Consider the following 12,759-nt stretch of genomic DNA (forward strand, 5'->3'; position numbering starts at 1 on the left):
GAGCGCCAATCTCAAGGGTGTCAGATAGAATGCTATGAGTTGCACCACCCACAATTATGCGTGAGTCGCGTGTGGACTCAAACAATGTATTATATATAAAATGAGATAAATTGAAATATAATAAAACAATAAAATAAAATTAATAATAATCCACTCACTTCACCGGGGGGTCACCCCCCCGGCCGGGCTCGAGTGTAGAATGGTAGAGGTCGATATCAGCGCGCTGCCCTGCAGCCTTTCAAAAGCTTTATTAAATGCCCGAACAACGAACTCAAACCCAAACTTTTCCAGCAAAGTTCGGGTTTGGGTCCAGCTACCTGAACTCGCAAAGTTCAGTACGGACCTGAACTTTACAGTTATGGTTCGCTCAACAACAGTCAGCAAGCTTTTCATCACACACACGCCATCACATCACACCCACCCCTGAGTCCCTATAATAAAGTGGGTTATATTTTTAAGGACGCCATTAGAGATCAGTGAATTAATTCGTAAAAATCGACCTGCTTCATCAAGCAGGGCCCTGACATTCTCGCGCATGCGCTGGTGCTCCACAAGTGCTCTGCATTCGATACTGAAGAAGCAACTGATCGTGTACCGCTCTCCGGAAGTGTTGCAGTGCATGTGCAGTTGCTGCTCCAGCAGCAGCGCAGGCGCAAAATTGTCCGGGATGTCCACCCCTCTCAATCAAGCGAGGGGGGGGGAGCATCTTCAGCTTGGTGGTGGATACAGTCTCTCTGCCTGACAGCCGTTCAGTCTGCCCCCCCCCCCAGGTGCTATTTAGTCCTCACTCTCTTTCCCACCATTTCGCTGCGCTCACCCCACCCCCATCACAGCTACCAGACCGCCACCGATGCTGTGGACACAGTCACCATTTTTTGTTCACCTCCCTCCTGATCCCCCAGGGGGCACACAGTGTGATGGGAGCACACAGAGGTGGGCACATATCACAGCCTGGCGGTAGAGGAGAACCCAGTGTGGTGCAGTTCTGTCCATTATTAGAGATGAGCAAAATTCTTTGGGTCCGATTTGGCCAAATGGACGGAATTTCTTAAAAATTTTCTCTGATTGCCTGTGTGGTGTTTCGCTCTGGTAGATAGGGTAAGCTGGCGCAGTACAGAGGACAAAATACAAGTTCTTACCTCAAAACGTCATTGTTTATTCACACTTGAGGCAATTGCACAAAACAGCAGTAACTTTGCAGTCTTGGTGTTAATTCACACACAATGGAAAGTTCATATAACACAAGTCACCTTGTTGGCAGTTCTGCCTCCAGTAGTCTACAGCGGGCTTTAGGGGGCTTGTTTCCCCAGTGTGCGGGTCTCAGCCCTCCAGCACGGCACATAGCCTCAGATCCCAAAAATAGAGACATCTCTGCTGAGCCCAGCTGCCTATTTAAGGACAGCCAGTGAGCCAGGTGCTGCCAAAACCCGGACCGGCACTTATACTCCGGTCCGGTATATGTCCTCACCTGGCTGGAAACCAGCTCAGCATCACATGCTGGGAGGAAAATACCTGCCTTGCCAGCCACAACCCCTCACTGTGTCACACCTGGTAAAATCTCCTCTATCTCCCTCTTAGGGCTCATGCACCCAACCGTATGTATTTTGCGGTCCTCAAAAAACGGATCAGCAAAAAAAAACAGCTGGCCCCTAATAGAACAGTCCTATCCTTACTGTAATGCTGACAATAATAGGACAAGTTTAATTTATTTGTGGAACAGACATACGGAAGCAGAATGCACACGGAGTAACTTACGTTTTTTGTTTTTTTTTGCAGACCCATTGAAATGAGTGGTTGTGCATACGGTCCTAAAAAAACGGACACGGAAAGAAAATGTGCATGAGCCCTTACCATGACCCCCTTCAATTAAATTTGGTCGATTTAAATCGGGTCAAATAACCAAATTTTAGAACTGATTCACTCATCGTTATACATTACAGTGAGGAGGGGGGTCTTGAAAATGGGCCGTGAATTTCTAAAAAAGAGGTGTGGGCTCTAAAAGTGTGGGTGTGGCTTATGTACGCAAATTTTATTTTCCCCTAAAATTGGCAAGTACGATTTAAAATCCATTAACTGATCGAGACAGAATAAGGGCGCATTCACACAAATGTATTTTGCGTTCCGTATACAGACCGTTTTATGCGTTCCGCATACGGTCCGTATACGGTCCGTATACGGAACCATTCATTTCAACGGGTCCGCAAAAGATGCGGACAGCACTGTGTAATTAATCGCAATGGACAGATGCTGTCCACATCCGTTGCTATGTTCCATGGCCCCGCAAAAATTATGAGTCCTGTCCTATTCTTGTCCGTTTTGCGGACAAGAATAGGCATTTCTATAATGGGCCTCCTGTTCCGTAAATTGCGGAAGGCACACGGGCGGCAGCCGTTTTTGGCGGATCCGCAATTTGCGGACCGCAAAATCGGCACGTTCGTGTGAACGAGCCCTAAATCTGTGACAGGTAGGTTCTCTATGAGGAAGTGTGGGCCATGTGCACCGTGTGCTGCATGATGTACCACACATGGTAGGTAGCGGACCCTATAGAAGGTTTTATATTGTGGCCCAGGAGCTTCAGGTGACACCTAGGTGCCCAGTTCCGCCCTGGTGGGTCGGCAGAGAGAGGTAGGTATTTCAGTGAGCTCTGTCTCCACAATTTTCACCCGACACAAGGTGATTATTACGTAATGTAATCTCCAAGCTCGTATTTTCATACTGTGTTGATACAAGAGAAGCTAAAATATCCAATACGTTGGAGTTACACAGCCATACAGAAGTTTGAGAAGATCCACAAGGTCACACATGACCGGTCTTCACTGCCCATAATTCGCCCATAGGACACCCAGAATAACACGCAGACTGCCTACCTGTCGCCCTTCCACTGTCCTGGTGCAGGAACCCAAAGCTGCTGTCAGAGCAGGACGTGCGGCAGTGAGAGTCGAGGCTCCGCTTCCTGGGATGTAAGACATCAACATCAAAGGCGAGGAGAGAAGCGGCAGCGGTTACTCATAGAGTCCCATATTACAGGAGCCTGTTCTGTGATAGCTTAATGCGCCCTTGTGATGTCACCTATTAGCTACTGCTCCTGTCCTGTGTACGACTCCGACAGCTCATGCACACAAAGGTATTTTTTTTCCGTGTCCGTTCCTTTTTTTTTTTTGCAGACCGTATGCGGAACCATTCATTTCAATGGGTCTACGAAAAAAAAGGAAGTGCATTCTGTTTCCTTATGTCCGTTCCGCAAAAAGATGGAATATGTCCTATTATTGTCCGCATTCGTGACAAGGATAGGACTGTTCTATTAGGAGCCAGCCGTTCCGTTCCACAAAATACGGAGTGCACATGGATGTCATCCGCATTTTTTGCGGACCGCAAAATACATACGGTCGTATGCATGAGCTCTTAAGTGTATAATCTGTAAATGTCTTACAGTGGAAATCTCCATGGAGAAATAGTTTTTTTTTTTTTTTGGGGGGGGGGTTTCATTTATTAGAATGTCAACAAAAAATGTAAAAAAAAAAAAGCAATCCAGATTGCAGTACCACCTATGACCACCAGGTGGCTTCCTATTATTTATTATTATATCTATATCTTCATATATCGCTTCTATATACTATATACATCATAGGCGCCTGGCAGCTTCCTATACCACTCTGCCTAATTGCAATTACAGTTATGTATGTACATAGGGTGGTCCGGGCAGGGGTGTACCTAGCCTTCCTGAAAAACTGAAACATCGCCCCCCCTCCCCAATGCCAATTTCTTAACCCTTCCCTTCAGCCCATGGCCCTTCCCCTGCCCCCATCTTGCCCTGGCCTCATTGATGGTGCACCCCTTCGTCATTCATTACTGTTTTTCAAAAATGTTAGCTGTCCGTGATTTTGGGATAAGTTGTCCAGGATAAAGAAAAATTCTGGTTGGCAACCCTGTTTTTGTGTTCCCCTCGTGTTAGCGTGGATTGACTCTGGTTTTCCCATGTCCTCCCATCGTCCGAAAACATAGAGCCAGCGCATGCGTGACAGAGAGAGGTACGGTAAATTAGATTGTGCACACCGCTGCAGGATGTTGCCGCTATTTAAAACAACGAGCAAAAAAACTGAAGAAATAACTAACCGTTCCAAGACCTAAGATATACTCCTTCTGTGGCAGCTCCCCTAGTGGTAACCCGAAGTACTGCACAGCATGTATTGAAGTCAATGCCAGCCATGTGAATGCACGGTCACTTTGAATCCTCCAGTCATTATAGGGACTGTCTTAAAGGGGTTGTGCAAGACTGGAAGGGGGGGGGCGCCGTCTCCTCACGCCTTCTCCTCCTGGCCTGCAATCCTGTGAACGACCGGTTTGACATCGCCGCAGCCAATCACTTTCCGTGGTGGAGACCGGATCCTCTTACATCATGACAAATGGTCACATGATGCAAGGGCATCTGGTCTCCGCCACGGCCAGTGATTGGCTGCGGCGATGTCAAACCGGATGTTGACATCGAGGGAGCCCAGCGAAGCATCACAGGCCAGAAGAAGAAGGAGAGGAGAGCCGGCGCCGGGAAGCAGGTAAGTCATCTTCCTGGTCTGGTATTGTGGAAGGGTTGCCTCCATTCTTGAACAACTCCTTTAATGTATAATACTGCCTTCTCCGTGACATACCGTAGACTATGGCGCTGCCATATAAGTAAATATATATATAGGTAAAAGTTCTGACTTACTCGTTTAGGTCCGCCTGGAGTATAGCACATCCATTTCACCTCCTGCGTTCATCTGTGTCTACTAGACCTAGCAACTAATTTATTTATTTTTTGCAAGGTTATACCCGCCGCCTAACCATTGCCATGCTGTGCTGAGACGCCACGTAATCCCCGGATTATTGCGCCATGAGCCTCCAACACTTTTGAAAATCCATAAAATATCCATTTGCTAATCCCAACAAATCTGTATGATCCCTCAAGGTGTCAGGAACGTCTATGCGGTGGCCATTTTGGAACATTCCTGGGTGGCTGTGTCACCAGATGTAGTCACAAGCTCATCATCCCTTATACAAGAGGAGCTGAGTGCTTCCCGACGCTTAACGAGACGGTAATTAATGTTCTGCGCCGTGTAAGCCACCGTTTACAGATCGTAAAGACCATCTCCGAATCCTCCCAGATCTTTACAAGCTTTATCTGGCTGACGTGTCCATCGCCGCTATTGTCGCCTTGTAAAGCCTGAAAGAAATCCCTCACGACAAGCGCGACGACTGATGTAGGTTTTGGAGCCTCGGGATCGCCCAGTTCCGAATACATAGAAAATGGCTGGTTTAAAAAGTGGAGTCATTACCCATAGCAACCAGATTCCAGCTCTCAGTTCATGGCATGTTGGAAAGTCATGGTTCTCCTCGGCAGCCGCCATATTTTGGCTGGAATTTTGAGTGAAGTAGGTGGACATTTATCAAAACCAGTGTAAAGGAAAATTGGCTTAGTTGCCCATAACAACCAATCACCTTTCATTTTTCAGAGCTCCTTTGGAAAATGAAAGCAGGAATCTGATTGGTTGCTGTGGGCAACTAAGACAGTTTTCCTTAGCACCAGTTTTGATAAATAGTTTTTAGGGTATTAGAGTATTTTAGGGGTATTTTTTCCCCACATGATGAAACATTGCATGATAACCTTATTCTGCAGGTCAGGACGATGATGATGATACCACATATTTATGTATTTTTTTTTGTTATGGTTATATTACTTTTAAGATAATTTTTAAAAACTTGAAAAAAATTGCTACGTCTCCGTATTCTGACACCCATAACTTTTTTTTATTTTTTATGCCAGTCTGCAATCTGTAGCTTTTCTTAATAGCAATTTAGGGTATGAATGACTTTTTGATCACTTATATGCAAAAAAAATTGAAAGACAGACAATATGGCTAAAAATTGTCAGTTTGCCCATTTTTATAAATTTTTGCTTTACGGAGTTCACAGCACGGGATAAATACATTAAGCAGTGTTTTTGGGCATTTTGGACTCAGAAATACCAATGAACTTTATTTTTATATGTATAATGTGGAGAGGGTGATTTCAGTTTTTTATATATTTTTAAAACTATTTTTTACTATATTTTTAGCCCCCACAGGGCACTTTCGATCATTCAATCACCTCTACCATTGACCACAGTGGTTTATTATTGTGGTCTATGGTGAAATTGATGGGTCCTTATTAAGCACTGCCAAAGGCAGGGCTTAACAGCCACTTAAAGGAGTATTCTGGTTGATAAAGGTTATCCCTATCCACAAAATAGGTGATATCTATTAGATTGTTGGGGTTGTACTGCTGGGACCCCCACCAATCACAAAATAGGTTACTCCATACCCCTTGGAGCCCAACACAGTAAATGTGATCTGAGCACCGAGGGGCTGGCCTAGCCCCTCCGAGCACTACTTCACCTTGTCCCACCTGTAGCTAATCCCCTCATGGCCTGATTAATCAGGAATCCTGATTGTTATCCTGATTGTTGGGATGCATGGCCCCGAAATCTTGCTCTTGTGTCAGCGAAACTTCATCGGTGCATGCCCAGTGCAGATCTCATGAAGTCTCGCTGGCACAAGAGCAAGATTTCAGGGCCAGACTTCCGAACAGTATTTTTAGAAGTCTCATAGTGGTGAATGGAGAGCGCATCATGCATGTAGGGCCACCACTATGGGACTTAAGGAAATAGCCAAGTCAACCCTCTATAGCGTTCCCCACTCCAATGTTGAAGAAAGGTACCAGCCTGAAGGCCAAAGTCAACCTCGTCAAGTGTTGGAAATAAGCGCTTTTTGCCTCCTTTTCCAGAGTAGGGGACATGTTGGATGGTATAAACCATCAACATTTGCAATTTTGCAATGGGTTAGGGTCCCCAGTCAAATATGTATGCTGGGGTTTAGATGGTGAGACTTGTCCTGGGGCAAAGGGGGTGCCAGGGTATTTAGATACAAGTCTAGGACATGGAATCAATCCCACCTACACCTGACATATGCCCCATACATGATGTACAGGAAACTGACCATGAAAAATGATAATGATTTATCAGACAATCATGCCTCAAAACATAAATGTAATGAGGTGAGAGAGAAGAATTGCAGTGTATTAATAACAAGGCTCCTTATCTCCAAGACTTTTCATGGCCCACATTAATTACCCCGAGTAATCCTGTCTCCACTCTCCACATGTAATTATTTCCACCTACCTTTCCCAAGACTTAAGGTATTTCATTTTGCTGTCTGTATGAAGCAACTTCTCAGGACAGGATAAAGAAGAAAAACATAAACAGTAATAACGAGTCTGATGTCCGGGTCCACCGTGCTTCTCACATGATGTGTCTGTCAAGACGTAGACTCTTCTAAGAAGTGATGTAAGTGAAGATCCTTCCTTAAATCCGTCACCCACCTACCCTATAAAGTCTGTCAGTAACCATCCCGTCATGTCGTAAAACTGCCAAGGTTTACATAGATCCACCCAATACACATTATGTAATATGTTGCACGCTACCTAGACTTCATACTATCTGTTCTATCTATCTGTCCTATCTATCTATCTTTTGCTTTTTAACCACTGGAGTGTGCTGCCTTGTTGCTGCTTTATTTACTGGGATTTGGTCAAGTCCCCTTGGACTTGCACCTCGCATTTTTTTTGCTTTTTTGGTTCTGCTATTTTTGTACAGCATCTATCTGTTTGTCTATCCAGTGTGTGGGCTGAAACGTTGCCTGGGAATAAACGGGTCATCACCTTTTACCACATTTGGAGTTCTGCCTATCCTTTGGATATACTGTTTGTCTATCTATCTAAAGACATCCTAAACGTTCATTGTGAGAGGCAGGGGTGGACTAGGAACTTAAAGTGGCCCTGGAAAAAATACTAAAAGTGGCCCTGTTTTGTAGTTGGGTCCAAATTGATGGAAGGCAGGGCCAACACAAGTAGACGGGGCCAGTAGTACCATATTGTGGCACATTATACCACCCCAACAAAGCCAAATACCACAGTGCATCACAAAATCCTGCTGCCAGATGCACAAAATACATCTACAAAAACTTCCCTGGGACAGGCACCCCCTGGGAAATTTCCCTGTAAGGTCTATGGCCAATCCACCCGTGGTGAGAGGTACATACCTTATGGGAATAAAAGGGTGAGAAACAAGAAAAAACAAAGAAGATAGAAATGTAAAGACAGCAATAAATGACAAAAATAAAGCATTTAAAATCGCCAAAACAGGAGGGTAGCGAGGAAGCATTGAAAAACTACAAGAAAAAAAATAGAATATGTAAAAGTCAAATAAAAGTGGCTGTCTGACCCAGGAAGAAGTGCAGCAGCGTCTGAAAAAGATTAAAATAGACAAATCACCGGGACCAGATGGAATACACCCCTGTATCCTAAGAGAATTAAGTAATGTCATAGTCAGATCCTTATTTCTGATATTTAAGGACTCTGTAATGACAGGGAGTGTTCCACAGGATTGGCCCTTAGCCAATGTGGTGCCAATATTCAAAAAAAGGTCAAAAACAGAGCCCGGAAACTAAAGGCCGACATCTGTCGTGGGTAAACTGTTTTAAGGTTTTCTAAGAGATGCTATTTTGGAGTACCTCAATGAAAAAAAGTGAATAATGCCATATCAGCACGGCTTCATGAGGGATCCGTCCTGTCAAACAAATTTAATCAGTTTCTATGAGGAGGTAAGTTCTAGACTTGATTGGGGTGAATCAATGGATGTAGTATATCTGGACTTCTCCAAAGCATTTGATGCTGTGCCACATACAAGGTAAGTACATAAAATCAGAATGCTTGGGGGGTCAGTATTGGGCCCTATACTCTTCAATATACTGTATTTCTAAATGATCTTGTATTGAGGTTTCACAGTCTTGAATGTTCTGAAAAGAAAGTATCGAGAATAGACCGCATAAGCCTGTGGAACCGGAAACACGCAAAGGAGCTACTGGCGCCAGTAAGTGAAAATCCAATCTGCTAAAGTGAACGGCAAAGGACTTTTTCGAGATACCCTCGATATTTCTGCAAAATTGTATATTACTATTCCTTGTTGAAGTCGATACTCACGTGAATAAGCAGCAGCGGAAGATCGGACTTAAATCACCACGCGGGACGCCGCGGACTGTCCATTGGATCCGCCTACGTAGATCTGTTTCATGAGTAGACACTATATTTAGAGATGGAATAAGTATTTGCGATGGGGGTATAATCGACACACAGTCCTATTCGAATATACTGTAAGACATTTTCTCGATTTGTCCACTAACAGACTATAAACTATATAGACAAATTCGGAGCAATCTCGAAAATTTCACGATTATTTATGTAAAATTCTGGACATTGGATCAAAAACGAACAAACAAGTTTTATAGGAGCACCTTGTTCTTAATTTAGGATTGTATTATTATTATTAGCATTGTCTAAGTTATTGTTTATTACGTTTTAGTCTGGCCAGACCTGTCATTGATTAAATTGTATTTTTAGGAGTATAAATTTTCAGATTTTATGAAATAAAGCACCACTCACTTCAGATATAGAGAGTGCCCAGCCCTCTCTTTGTTATATCGATATAAAGTAATACCATGTAATCTAGTATAGCGTATAATAGTCAAATAGCATAGTGTATGTAACATAGTATAATTTTGTAAAATATTATATTGTAAAGTACATTAATATGTTGTAATATACAGTAGTATATTGTAATGCAGTATTATGAAATATAGTATAATATAATAAAATGTATTGTAAAGTAATAATATGTAACATAATGTCATACAACATACTGTAGTATAGTATATTATGAAGTACCGTATTTTTCGCCCCATAAGACGCCGTTTTTTTATCCAAAGTGGGGGGGAAATGTCCCTGCGTCTTATGGGGCGAATACTAATGAGCACTTCCATTATGGAAGCACTCATTAGTACCGGAGTACCGGGAAGCGTTGAAAGCTCTGTACTCACCGCTTCCTTGTCCTCGGTTGTTGGCTGTGCGCGCCGGTTCACAGCACAGCTGACAGCAGGAGGAAGAAGAGCGCGGGCGGTGAGGGGTGGCAGCATCCAGGAGCAGGAGAGGTAAGTGGTTTTTTACTTTATGTCATCTGAGGCATGGGGCAAATCTGAGGAAATGGGGGCAGATAAAAAGGGTCAATTGGGGCTGATAAAAAGAGGCATGTGGGCTGATATGAGGCTGGGGGTCTGAATGGGGTCTTATTTATATTGGGGCTCATATCTGAGGTCTGATTGGGTGTCATTCACTTTTGGGTGTGAGCTGAGGTCTGATTTTAGGTCTGAGTAACATTGGGGGTCTGATTGCTGGTCTGACCTGAGGTCTAATGAAAAATATTTTTTCTTATTGTCCTCCTCTAAAACCTAGGGGTGACTTATGGGCTGGTGCGTCTTATAGGGCGAAAAATTCGGTAATATAATACAATATAATGTAGTATAGCGTAATAATGTAAAATAGAATATGTAATGTAATATAGCGTAATATGGTATAATGTCATGTAATATAATATTTATATAGTCACATACTGTATGCTGTACTTTAAACGAGTTGCCCGGGTCTTTCATCATAATGACCTATCCTCTTAGTGTAGATCATCAATATCAGATCTGTGGGGGGTCCAGCTACTGACAATCCCACCGATCAGCTGTTTGCAGGAGCCGCTGTGTCTGGGAAGCAGCTGATATTGACGACCTACTTTATCCAAGAACAGGTCATCAGTATTAAAAATCTGGAGAATCCCTTTATTTCTTTGAATAAATGTAAGACGTACGTGACGATTATCACTCCTTGCATACCATGCTGTGTTAACCCTTTCATCCTGTTCAGAATGATGATCCTTTTATCTCTTGACCTCAGCTCTTGCTGTAATACTATAAATACTCATTTTATTGCATCTTTACACAGTGACTTCATGTCATAGAAAGAGGTCATTAATAAACTCTCACGCTGCCGTCATCATCCTCAAGTCCTTCCTATGAGTAGCCTGATGACTGTGCATGGTTACTAGATGACCACATGTGGAATTTTTGGCGCAGGCTGAAGGCCGGTACATACCAGGTACATATGGTCCTTCGGGTCGAGTTCAATGTGTACATCTACTTTGAATAGGATTTCCCTATTCTCATGACTCGTCCTTCTGTGGACACATCATTGAATACACCATGGAGAACCAAGAAAATACACCAATCAGCCATAAAAAAAAAACATCTGCCTTATCTAAAGGTGTCCAAGACATTACTCCTGTATATTGCTCGGTGTGGCCTCCATGGATTGGACTTGTTTCCAGCACATCCCACAGATGATGATCAAATTCCGATTTGTATAATTTGGAAATGTCATCACCTTGATCTTTTTGTGATGTTCTTCATTCCTGCAGTGTGTCTGGGGCATTATCCTGCTAAAAGAGAGCATTGCTATTAGGGGGCACCCCTGACATGATGAGGAGTACTTGTGTGACGGGCAGTGAGTATGGACCCACTGTGCCAGCTAAACGGTTTGACTTTGGGCTAATTCTAAGGGTACTATCCTAGCATTACCATTCTTCACCCTTTAACCCCTATACAGTGATCTGGACTTTGCTGCAGTGGAGCCACCAGGCCACTACACCTTGGAAAAGTTCTGGTGTATTTGGTAGCTGACCTACAGCAGTCAGAGACTACGATGCAAAGCACTGATGGGTCAGGCAATATTCATAGTCCAATAACAGGCTGAGGTCGGGGCAAGCAGTATCTACACAAATCCAAGAAACAAGCTCGAGGTCAGGACAAGCAGCAATGGCTAATATAAGAAACAGGCTAAGGTCAGGACAGATGACAGAATCATTGTGAAGCTGGAGTATGGTACACTGGTAGTCAGAGAATCACACCTTTGCTGGTAAGTAGGAACCTATAGCTCGGGGGAGAGCGCCTTCACTAGGGATGACCGGCCATTGGCTGGGGAAGGATTTGGTCCTTTAAGAGGCTGAGAGTAAGTCTGCACGCACCCTATAAAGCGAGCCAGGAGGCCTATAGTCCAGACGCCCCGTCACAGCCTGCAGAGGATGCCAGAGAATGGAACTAACAGGGCTAGAGGGAGAGGATCGGGACCAAACAGCGGGAATGTGAGTAGCGTGACGTCAGCACAACTTGTCTATACAGTATTTAGGTAGGTATTCATCCAAATGAATGCCAAGACCCACATTTTTTAGCTTTTCCTCTCCTGGTGCCATCTCTTTTTCAGGTAAGTGATGCACATGCATCCGGCCGTCCACATGATTTAAAGTGATTCATTAGACAAGGCTGTCTTCTTCCATTGCTCCATGGTCCAGTTCTGATGATCATGAAACCATTGTAGTGTCATGCCCTGCTCTGACTATGTACAGAGGTCGGCCAGAATAGCAGAACGTGTTTAGTGTTTGTTAGTTGTGTTAGTGTTGTTTGCTGTCTAGTTGTGCTTGTGTCATCTCTCCCATCCAGGTTCTGTGCGAGCAGGCTGCTCCTATTTCCCCTTTTCACCATCTCAGTGAATCTAGGGTGTTTTAGCCCAGGCACGGGGACACGTCATTCCTACCACCAAGGTCTGAATGTGGGCTGAGCAGTGCAGGGAGAGAAGTCAGGGATTAGCTAAGAGGTGACCCTTCCCCTCCTTCTCGCCTAGAGTTTGGTTGCTGGTTTATCTGTGTGTCTCCGCCGTGACATTTACCGTAGTCACTTTTGGTGGTGGACAGGGGTCAATGATCAATTGATGTCCTTCCTTCTGCCACTTTCGGCAGGGAACACCCACAGGGTAGCTCCA

General features: G+C 44.1%; 1 protein-coding gene across 1 annotated transcript in view; it reads right to left on the reverse strand.

Annotated features, from left to right (window-relative positions):
* VARS1 (valyl-tRNA synthetase 1) overlaps window positions 1–9,067 on the reverse strand; it is a 44,742-nt gene extending 35,675 nt beyond the window's left edge. Inside the window, exon 1 of the mRNA XM_044268638.1 lies at window positions 9,049–9,067. The gene's annotated coding sequence lies outside the window, so the exon portion shown is untranslated. The remainder of the gene's footprint in view (window positions 1–9,048) is intronic.
* Window positions 9,068–12,759: the final 3,692 nt, after the last annotated feature.

Source organism: Bufo gargarizans, chromosome 9, assembly GCF_014858855.1.
Source record: "Bufo gargarizans isolate SCDJY-AF-19 chromosome 9, ASM1485885v1, whole genome shotgun sequence".
In the NCBI taxonomy this organism is placed as follows: domain Eukaryota; kingdom Metazoa; phylum Chordata; class Amphibia; order Anura; family Bufonidae; genus Bufo; species Bufo gargarizans.